Source organism: Necator americanus, chromosome X, assembly GCF_031761385.1.
Source record: "Necator americanus strain Aroian chromosome X, whole genome shotgun sequence".
Lineage (NCBI taxonomy): Eukaryota > Metazoa > Nematoda > Chromadorea > Rhabditida > Ancylostomatidae > Necator > Necator americanus.
In genome coordinates this window covers 7,730,344-7,740,898 of record NC_087376.1, presented here as the reverse complement: position 1 = coordinate 7,740,898, position 10,555 = coordinate 7,730,344, and positions in this window count along the sequence as shown.

Below are 10,555 nucleotides of genomic sequence, written 5' to 3'. Positions count from 1 at the left end.
ACATACTTTTTTTACATAACCTTTTTCGATTTTTTGGAAGAAAGGACCTCGAATAATACTTATGACTCGAACCCAGAGATTAAATATTTCTTGTTATGTGGAGGTGTTTATTTTTCCGACTTGACGTTATTAGAAGGAAAGTTCATCAGGAGAGAGTCTTCCTCACAAAAATGTTAACAGAGAAGTCGTTAGGGCAGGAGGAAAGGGGATCCTGTTGGTTCATTGACTTTTAAACGGAAAAAGGATAGGACCAGAAAGCCGAAACGGATAGAAAGACAATGGCGAATAAAAATTTAGCGATTTCTATAAAAAAGGTATAGTTATAGTGCATTTTTCATATCAAGTTAAATAAAAAGCTCTGAATATTTTCTCTAAATGTCTGTACAGAGCCACGTCTGACGATGTAAACATCACATCGCGTCGGTACTATACGGCGATTTCAATGTGACGTTACGCCTTTAAAAAAAGGTCCTCTATCAGTCTTGTGTTTGGTGGACCAAGTTATATGTTGCAGCGTTTCAAAATGGAGGTAAAAAAAGAGAAGATTCGATGCATTCTTCAGTACCACTCCGACCAAGATGAAAAGCCGTAGCAAGCGGACAAAAAAAGATGCTGTTTATGGATCTAATACAATATCGAGTGCAACAGTAAAGCGATGGTTTCAAAGATTTCGTTACGGTAATATATATGTCAAAGACGAGGCACTTTCCGGTAGACTAATCGTCAAAATGTCGATAAAATCATGGAAATCGTGCAGCCGACCGCCATGTCAGCGCATATCCTATTGCGCAGGAACTGAAGATTAACCAGAATACCGTTTTTAACCATTTGCATAAGGCTGGACTCGAGAACAAGCTCGATGTATAGGTGCCACACGAAGTGACGCAAAAGAACCTTCCGGACAGATTTGATGCCAGCGATTCTTCGCTGAAACATAGCGAAATCGACCCATTTTTGAAACGGATGGTGATTCCCGATGAAAAACGGATTACATACGAGAACAAAAACCGAAAAAGATCGTGGTCCAATCGCGGTGAGCCTGCCCAAACGATAGCCAAGCCCGGATTAACGACCAAGAAAGCTTTGCTGTGTGTTTGGTAGGATTGAAAGGGAATAATCCACTATGAGCTCTTCCCATTCGGTCAAACACTCAATTCTGACCCCTACTGTCAACAACTGATCGAAGTGAAGCAGGCGATCGACCAGAAGAGGTCAGAATTGGCCAATAGGATAGGTGTTGTGTTCCACAAAAGTACTGATGTATTGAAATAAAAAAATCAAAATAGAAAAAACTCGTCGAACGAAACGGCGCATATTTGATCTCATTCGGTTAGTCCTAACTAACTACTACTTAATTTCGTCTTTGAAATAAAGAAAAGTGCTCAGAGCTTTATATTTTACCTGCTATTATTTTCGGCTATTTGAATGTGATTTAAAGGAAGGAAATAGAAAAAAAACTATCCACAAAGTTAAGAAAGAGAAATCGCTAAACTTTGGTCGTTTTTGTCTGGCTCTGTCGTAGTTTGCTTTGGTTGAAAAAATACCGGTGGTATTTATTGGGTTTGGGAAGTGTATTCAAAACGATCATTGCGGGCCGAATGCATTGAATTCCTAGTGTCAATTCTTATTTTCATTTAAAAAACAATAGGTGAATAATCTGATGAAATCGAGAAGACCTACAGTAATATAACATAATAGTAAAAATGGTAGTTTAAGATATATTTAAGTGGCATCCAGCAGTAATCAAGCACTAAAACACGTGAAAATCACTCATGGTACACCTTTTTTTTCTTTTTTTCCTTCCATAATCGTTATTTAGTTCTGTTGTGGTTGGGAGAAATTTTAGAATCGAGGAGGGAAAATAATGATACCCTGATGAGTAGTCTTATGCTCTTGTTCCGAACTTTTTTGCGCTTAACTTCGTACGTAATGTGTTACTTAAAAACACTGTGCAGCTGCCATCAGAGCCAAGTGGCATTCGTGCAAATCTAGTTCATTTATTCAACTAACATTGATTCAATTTTTTTTTGACTTTATCTTATAAAATTCTTATAATTTTTGCATTAGTTATAAGTTTTATCAGCCATGAAAGATTCCTGTGGATGGCGATTATTTTTCTAAATTTAGTACATATGAATGAGTTCCTTTTGTGAATACTAAAGTATCAAGTTCAGGATATTCTTCTCCTATATGTCTTTTTAAATACGGAAACAAATTCCTTCCTCCATGAATGATTTTTCAAGTATAAAAACGAATTCGTACATGTACATGTATCTACATACTGTCTTACAAAGTTTTATTTCACTAAGTGCGAACTAATTTTAAAAAGTGTAGAAACAACGTCATTCCTGCTCTGAAATCAAAAATGGAATAGCAATCTGAACTACTTCGTTCCTCGACTATTTATGCACTACCTTTTATCATAAAAATAAAGATGAAGTTTCTGGCGTTAATCAATCCGCTTGGGTTGCGCCTCCATTTACTTCAATTCAGAATCGTTTGAGGTTTACGAACGTGTATCTGGCCTATACAATGACTTGCGGTGGCTAGCCGATGTGTCAAGTCAGTGTTTTTATCCTCCCGGATAAGTCTGGTACCAATTTATCGACCCCGGGGGAATGAAAGACTTGGTGAGCACAAGGGCGGATTCGAACCTCCGATCAATCGTGCAGGAAGCGGAACCTCTAACCACTACACCACACCCGCCCCAAATATATAAATGTATATTTATTTATTAAACATAGCTTGCTTTTCCCTTTTTCGACACATAATTTAGTCTATTTTATTCAATGCAAGAAACAAAAAATATAACAAGAACATAGTATTGAAAATGATAGAATTCGTCCCAAAAAATACATGCTGCACAGTGTTGTGACAATTTCTCAGCCTCTGCTCTATCTATGAAGGTGATAATGAACGTCTGTTAATTCCAATTTTATTTCTAATTTTATTACTGCTTAAAAATGTTATCCGAAAGTAACAGCGTATAACACCACACAGTCTTACAGCAAAGGAAAATCTCGAAAATATGCAATAATTGGCTATTAAAGGGCGTGCTCGAGCCGCAATAATCGTGTGCATGCGTTCTCTCTTATAGGAAACCCCGATGACTTACAGTGATCTGGAATCTAAAGTTTTACATATCCAATTAGCGTTGTACTATGTTTTTAGTATGTTTGAAGGATTTATCCCTATACTAGTTCAATAACACAACATTGAAGTATTCGATGCCGTGTTCCCTGTAAGACGTAAAAAGATAGAAAGGATAAAGACACTGGCGTATCTATCTACTTGGGATGCTCCAACGCGTTTTACTGGAATTTGTAATCGTGGAGGTTTTTTCTTGGAACGTATGGTGGCCTATACAATGACTTGCGGGGCCCAGGCGGTGATCAAGTCAGTGTTTTTATCCTCCCGGACAGGTCTGGTGCCAATTTATCGACCCCGGAGGCATGAAAGACTCGGATGGCAACAGGGCGGTTCCGAACCATCGACAGTGTGGCTACAGCGGACCTCTAACCGTCTGCGCTACAACCGCTCCGAAGTAATACGTATCGAACTGGAAATATGAAAATTTCCCTACAAATTCAGAGAACATTCCGGTTAAGAAGGGAAGCTGACTACTCTGCTTAAAAGCAGCATACGACGAATCTAACGTAATGGGGGAAACCGCCAGAAAAGCTAGATATGAAGATGCTTCGTATTTCACGACGACTTCAACTGCAACGCTCCATACTTCTATACGCGCCGCACCCGGCTGCGCAGCGGTCGAAAACCAGTGGGTTATCTTCAAATATTCAGGTGAAACCTATGAATAGGTTATTGAGGGGACCAGGACGTATACATAAAGGAGCGTTCCAACATCCATCGTAGCAACTAAAGCGGTTCCCACACCGTTTTTTTTAGTACGATTAGGAAGGGGTGAGCGGAACCAAACCTAAGATTTTGCACCACAGTATACTTGCAACGTATTTAGTAAATTCTCCTTGACAACGAGAGGCCGCATCGAAGTCATCCGAACACTATCTTTACCATCATATCTCTCATGTATGGAGCGTTTTTTTTTTTCAATCTCTTGTACGTATTTGAATTTCAATGAGAAATTGTCTTTGGAAGGTCATATTTAGATGTTCGATGGGTTGAACTCTTTGAGATTACCTCACATATCTCGTTTTTGTAAAAGCTCACTGCCCAAACATTACTACTAAGCCCAATGTATTCCTTTTTGGGAAAAGTAAATGTGGTGTTCCAAAGTGACTAACGATTAAACATCCTTCCTCGAGGAAAAATTGGAGGGATCTCGTCCGGTGAAAACACGAGTTTCCAGAACAGACACGACATGAAATCACATAGATATGTGTCTAAATAATACCCGTAATGTTATCTTTTGTTTCCTTCTGGGATATATGTCACCCTTTAAGATCTCTTCTCAAGGAAGGGCGCCAAGAAATCTTCCCTTTCCAACATATTTATCCATAAATAAAACACAACAGTGCTAACTTCGTTGTCCACAGATTGCATGCGATGCAATTTGGACAAAATCGAAAATCATGGAGTTGAGCATTCAATTCATGCTGAGTTACGGTGAATATTTCTTTAAAATAAAATAATTTTTCAATTAGAAGAAAGGAATTCTTGAAGTAGTTCTTGACAAAAACGATAGAAAATGTTCACCGGAGAATATTTCACTATGTTTTTTTTGTCGCAAGGAATAAAAATTCAAATTTATTAATAGAACAGTGACATTAACACGTATGATCAGCGTTGATGGTATTCAACGTAGTGAGCGCGACGCGTCTACTGCAATGTGCTATTTTTCTTCCCCTGACGTACATTCACTCTGCACTCTAACCAACTCCACTCGATGGTGCAAAGTCGTAACTCCACTGGAAATATATAGCCCTGACTGTATTTACTTGGAAGAGTATTAGACTTTACTTGAAAAGTTAACGAATATTCGCAGAAACTAAGCAGATTAACGAAATTTGATCAGGGCTTCCCTCTTAAAGGCAGCATACCACGAATCTGAGGTGGTGCGGATTTTAAGTGTAGTATTCGTATACGGGATAGTAGATTACGAAGAAGGGTGTGGTTAATTCCACTTCTTCCTATTTGCCGTAAAAAACGGCCCGGAAGATGCGTCGCCGCACAGGGCTGGCGCGCTCCAATCGAACTCCTTGTAGAAAATAGTAAAAAAATAATAAAAACAGAGAACGCTCGAAGCCGTATCTTCCAGGCCGTTTTCTACGGCAATTGGGAAGAAATGGGCGGAATCACCTCTCTCCACAACCTACGATTCCGTAGACGAATACTCCACCTGATCCGTGGGGTGATGCCTTTTTAAGCACTCCCTCTACCACATTCCTGCTATACCGGTCATCAAATAAATAAGTACTTGCATGAGATTGAACTATTTGTCCTAGATCCTGAAAAAAAACGAAGCACTGGCACTTCAGGACCAACTCATACAGTGCTGATGTCGAAAATAGAGGGAAACAAAACAAAAGCTTGTGTTCTCTTTCAGTGAAGGATAACTGATAATAGTTCCTAGAATAGTCTTTGTAATAAGAACTATACAACACAGAAGTAAAGTGAAGTGTTGATATATAATTGCTGTGTATATTTAATATCCATGAGTTCATGGTAAATTGTTAATTTCCGACGGAAATTGTGCCACTAGCATGATTTTACGTTCGAAATGAGTCGAGCTCAATCATAAAAGAACTAAAATGTACCCATAATGATTAGTTAAAAGGATGCAAGCTTGATTGGATGGTTGTCGGTTCCTGAGGGAACATCCGGTGCCATGCAAGGACGACAGAAACAATATAAAAAGATGTCATTGAAGATGACGCAATGTACTTTCACGACGACAATCATTTCTTTATGGAGTTGCATGTATAATTCGAAAGCCACCGAACCGAACAATGTCAAAGTGAAGCCGTGAAGTAGAAAAAAATTTTCGTGTGATAGAAAAAGAACAGGTGACTTAAAACTTGCTACACTGAAGCAGTGGAACAATATAGATTGAAACCATAACAGAAAAAAAAAACACAGAAAATTCTCGTAGATGTTGATTTCTAGGATTTATCGTGAATTTTGCCTATGCGGCATATATTAAGGTTCGTATGAGAAACAAAACGTTGCAATATGTACCCAGGTTTATGGGATTTCAGGCGGCGATGACGTGATGGGGCAATTGAAGACGGCGACTATGCTTCACACCTAACCGATTCCGTGCAAAGCAATAATTGAAAGCTTTACCTCCAAAAAAACTCGTTTTTTTCTGGGAGAAGGAAAGTGCAAAAATGTGCTAAAAATTATGCGGGCGACCGGAGAGAAATACTACAATTTTCTTGGTAGTCAGGTAGGTTTTCTTGATAGTCAGGTAGGTTTCAAGTCAGTGTTTTTATCCTCTCAAACAAGTCCGGTACCAATTTACCGACCCCGGAGGCTTGGTGAGGACAAAGGCGGATTCGAACCTCCGATCAATCGTGCAGGAAGCGGAACCTCTAGCCATTACACCACACCCGCCCCAAATATATAAATGTATATTTATTTATTAAAAATAGCTTGCTTTTCCCTTTTTCGACACATAATTTAGTCTATCTTATTCAATGCAAGAGTCAAAAAATATAACAAGAATATAGTATTGAAAATGATAGAATTCGTTTCAAAAAATACGTGCAGCACAGTTTTGTAACAATTTCTCAGCCTCTGCCCTATCTGTGAAAGTGATAATGAACATCTGTAAATTCTAACTTCATTTCCAATTTTATTACAGCTTAAAAATGTTCTAAAAAGCTCTTTGCTACATTGCCTTGTTACTGGTGTACTATAACCAATACCTTACTGGTATATTACATAGCAGCCCACCAATAGCTTCACTATCAGACGACAATGATAGTTACATCCACGTCCAGTAACTATTTTACTGTGTACAATTCCTGTACTTTCTCTTTTTTACAGCAAATTCATGAAACGGTAGAAATTCTCAATCCTCGTGTTTGAAGGATTTAAAAAAACTTGAAGAAATGAGAAAAAACGATAAGCTATTGGATTTTTCTGAAAAAAAGAATGCCAGTTTGTGTTCATACATATACTTGTGATCGGTGTTCTCAGGCAACAACTCTTATCAACATGCATATATTTAATTTTCTTCGTTTACATCAGTTTCCAGCAATCCATTTACATGTAAGCAAATAAATATATGTTCGTTTAGAGATTACTTCTAAAAAGAGTTTGAGTGGGTTAAATTCCCGTTGTAAATTCCTCATCGAATGTGGAGAACGAAATGTGCTCTGAGTTGTACAAAAAAAAATCAGGAAACAATTTGCCTAGATCAAAGGTGAAAGAAGCTGTTGTCCTTGTTAAGCTTATCTTCCCGTCTTTAATTTAGAATTGTTGAAAGAATAATCGCTTGCGTTTAAACTTCGAGAAGAAGAGTATTCGAATAAAAAAGTAATATGAGGTGTTATTTCTAGCGGACCGTGAGCTCATCTAATTTTTCAAAGAAATGAATGGGACTTTTCAAAAAGAAATAGGAAAACTTTAACAGCGAGCGAAAATTAAAAGGAAAACAAACACAACAAATTTATTTAGATGTCCACTGTTTATCAATACTGCATGAATTCGGAATAAACCTAATTTTAAGGGGTATTAAAAAGAATTTGACTCAATTTTGTGGGAATCAGAATTACATTTTCAAAAGCAAAGCTGAGATTATTCTTCTACTAAAGTTGTTACAAGTTTTAGATGAACACATTGGCTGAACTTCGGTTTCATTAAAAAAGTTTTGTTCGGTATTAAAAAAAAATCGATTTGGAAGTACATAGGAACCATGCAACAACATTCTAAAAAGCGGTCATGTTTTTCATAGTTGACGCAATCGAGCAATTAAAGCAGCAAGTATGTTAGAAAATTTGTTGCACTGCTAGGAGGAAACAAAGGAATTCACGGAACAGCTCAAGGAGAGGTTCCTCGTTCCATTAATTTTCCATTCTTATTGTGTTTCCAAAAAAATCTCCTAATTTTTGTTCAAAATCAGGAAGAGATTTTGAAAAAAAAAGGTTTGTTTAGCTTGTTAGCTACTTTAAATACTGAAAGTAAGAGAACCATCCAAGTGAAGAATGTAGAATCATATGGTTCAGCGAGCATGAGAACGCTTGTCCTAAGGCTGCAAAAATTTCGGAGGCGTTCATCCAACAGATTGGTTGAAAATTACCAGGCATCTATTTTAGTCCCTATAACTTGCTCTGAACAAATTTGCAATTCTTCTGCACTCTGTCTCCTCCCACACGAGCTGTGTTTTCCATCAATGAAGACAATACCGCTCAAATATTGGCATTAGAACTTATCCGACCTAAGCCAAAGGATTTTCTTTTCATTTTCAAAGAAAAGGGTCGCGAAACTGGTGTTAAAATAAGACAGCAACAATCAATACGATCAAAATATTCTCAGAATACGTCAAAAATCCTTCCTCGTTATTTCTTAAACTATGTACGCTATCTCTAATAAGAAAAATATTCTTTAAAAGATAACAGAAGGAGAATATCTTAAGAAAACTGAAATGTAGCGTTCAGAGGAATTTTTGAGATATCTTGAGCAGGTTACTTGTGGTGTACTGATACTGTAGTCAAAACAATGCATCTCGACTTTTTAGATGTCTCCATCTGTGGATAGTAGACGAAACGTAGATTACAAGTACACAAAATCCTTACTACGTGCGGTGAGCTCAGAGTTTTAACAGTGACACAAGTGAATTACTTATTTTACGACCCTTGTGTAGTAACTGGTGGAGGGATCCGTAGCTCAGAAATCTTTCCAAGTGCTATCCTCTAGAATGTCAGCAATTGTTGCGGAATCCCGGAATTAAACACACCTCTAGCTCAGAAACGAGGAAAAGGGATTTTCGCAGTAATTTCATGAGGTTAAGATTTACAGTTTTTATTTTTGTAATGATAATTTAGAGGTCTCTTAAGGTTCAGTGCGCCGTCCAACATTTACAAAAAAAGCTCTTTTTACATCATCGTTAGTGTGATGCTCTTTGTCTCAAGACAATACATCATCATAAATCATAATGAATGATGTTTCGTTGAACGTTAATTTTTTCTAAAAATTACACAAGTGTGAGATTTTCAACGTTCAGGATAAGAAAGCGAAGAGTTGAAAGTTTGAACAGATACTTACCTCACTTATGTTCCTTCTCGAAACTTTTTCAAGTAAGCTCGCGTAATGCCGACGTAAATCTTACGCGCTTCTTTTGTAGCATTAAAAGAATTGGTGCGTCAAAGTTAGAATTTTAAATTTTTAATTTTTTTTAAGCTAGAATTTTTTTTAACTATTCCAAGCGTGAAAAGTTGGCATAGCGGAATTTTTTTTCGATTTGTAACCAAACTGAACAATTCTTATGGGTTGAATGTCAATCCCATGAAAATTGCAGAAAATACAAAGCGAGGGCAAATAAACTTTAATATTAGTTTCTGTCATATGTTAGTGAGAGTTAATAAACTTTCATGTGAAAGTGTACTTTCAAATTTGCAAACTTTCATGCTATATAATAACGGACTTCTTTTGTTACTTGTGTGCATCTGTGTCTGTCTTTTAATCTGTCTCTTAACGAAAGAGGGAAAAGGGTATGCGTCGGTATGGTGTGCGGGAGCTCCAATGCGCTAGAATACAGTGAGATGGGTTCCATGGCGTTGAAATCGTGCTCCAGAGCGAGATAGCTATAAAATGGGGTGAGACGGGTTCCACTGCGTTGGATTCGTGCGCGGTAGCCCTAAGAGTAGAATAGATTTCTATGGCTCATTAGTGCATCTATTTCTGAGCATATTTTCCTGATGCTGCTAACATCCTCTTTCCAAGAAACAAACGGCTGCTTAAATATAATACCAGCCAATACACGTTCATGTGGTCCAACTTGAAGTGTTATCTTCATCACTACGATGAAGAAATCCACCTCATTTCATGTTAGCACATCACTCTGCGTCAATAGTTGAGGGCGGACGAAATTTATATTTCGAATAATGTTTCCATATTGTGGAAGTTTTAGAGAAACATAGGTGTAAAATTGAATTTGATTGTTGTCCAAGTATAGTACTGACACGTCCAGAAGAAAATCATGAAATCTCTCATCTCTGCCTAGATTTTTGAGGAAAAAAATGAAGGAAAAAGAAAAAAAAGAAAAAAAAACAATTATAATTTTAAAAGACAAAAAAGTCACTACTGCTATTTCTTTTTGGTCGGTGAAGACGAGCGAAGCGAACATTACAAAACGTCTGAAGTCCGGCTTTAGCCGGATATTCAGACTGATTATAAATAATCGAATTTGCTAACAACATTTGTAAATTGCTGTATCTTTCGTAATCTCGAACCCGCTGCAGAAACGTAAGCTATAATAAAAACATTTGCGTTTGTTTTACGGCTTTTCCTCTTTTTTTCAATTTTTTAATTTAGATCATCAACAAATCTTCAGTGATTTTTCCCAGGGTGCCAGAAAGAAACTCGGTGACATTTGCGGTACAGATGATTCACAATTCATCACGACAACTGG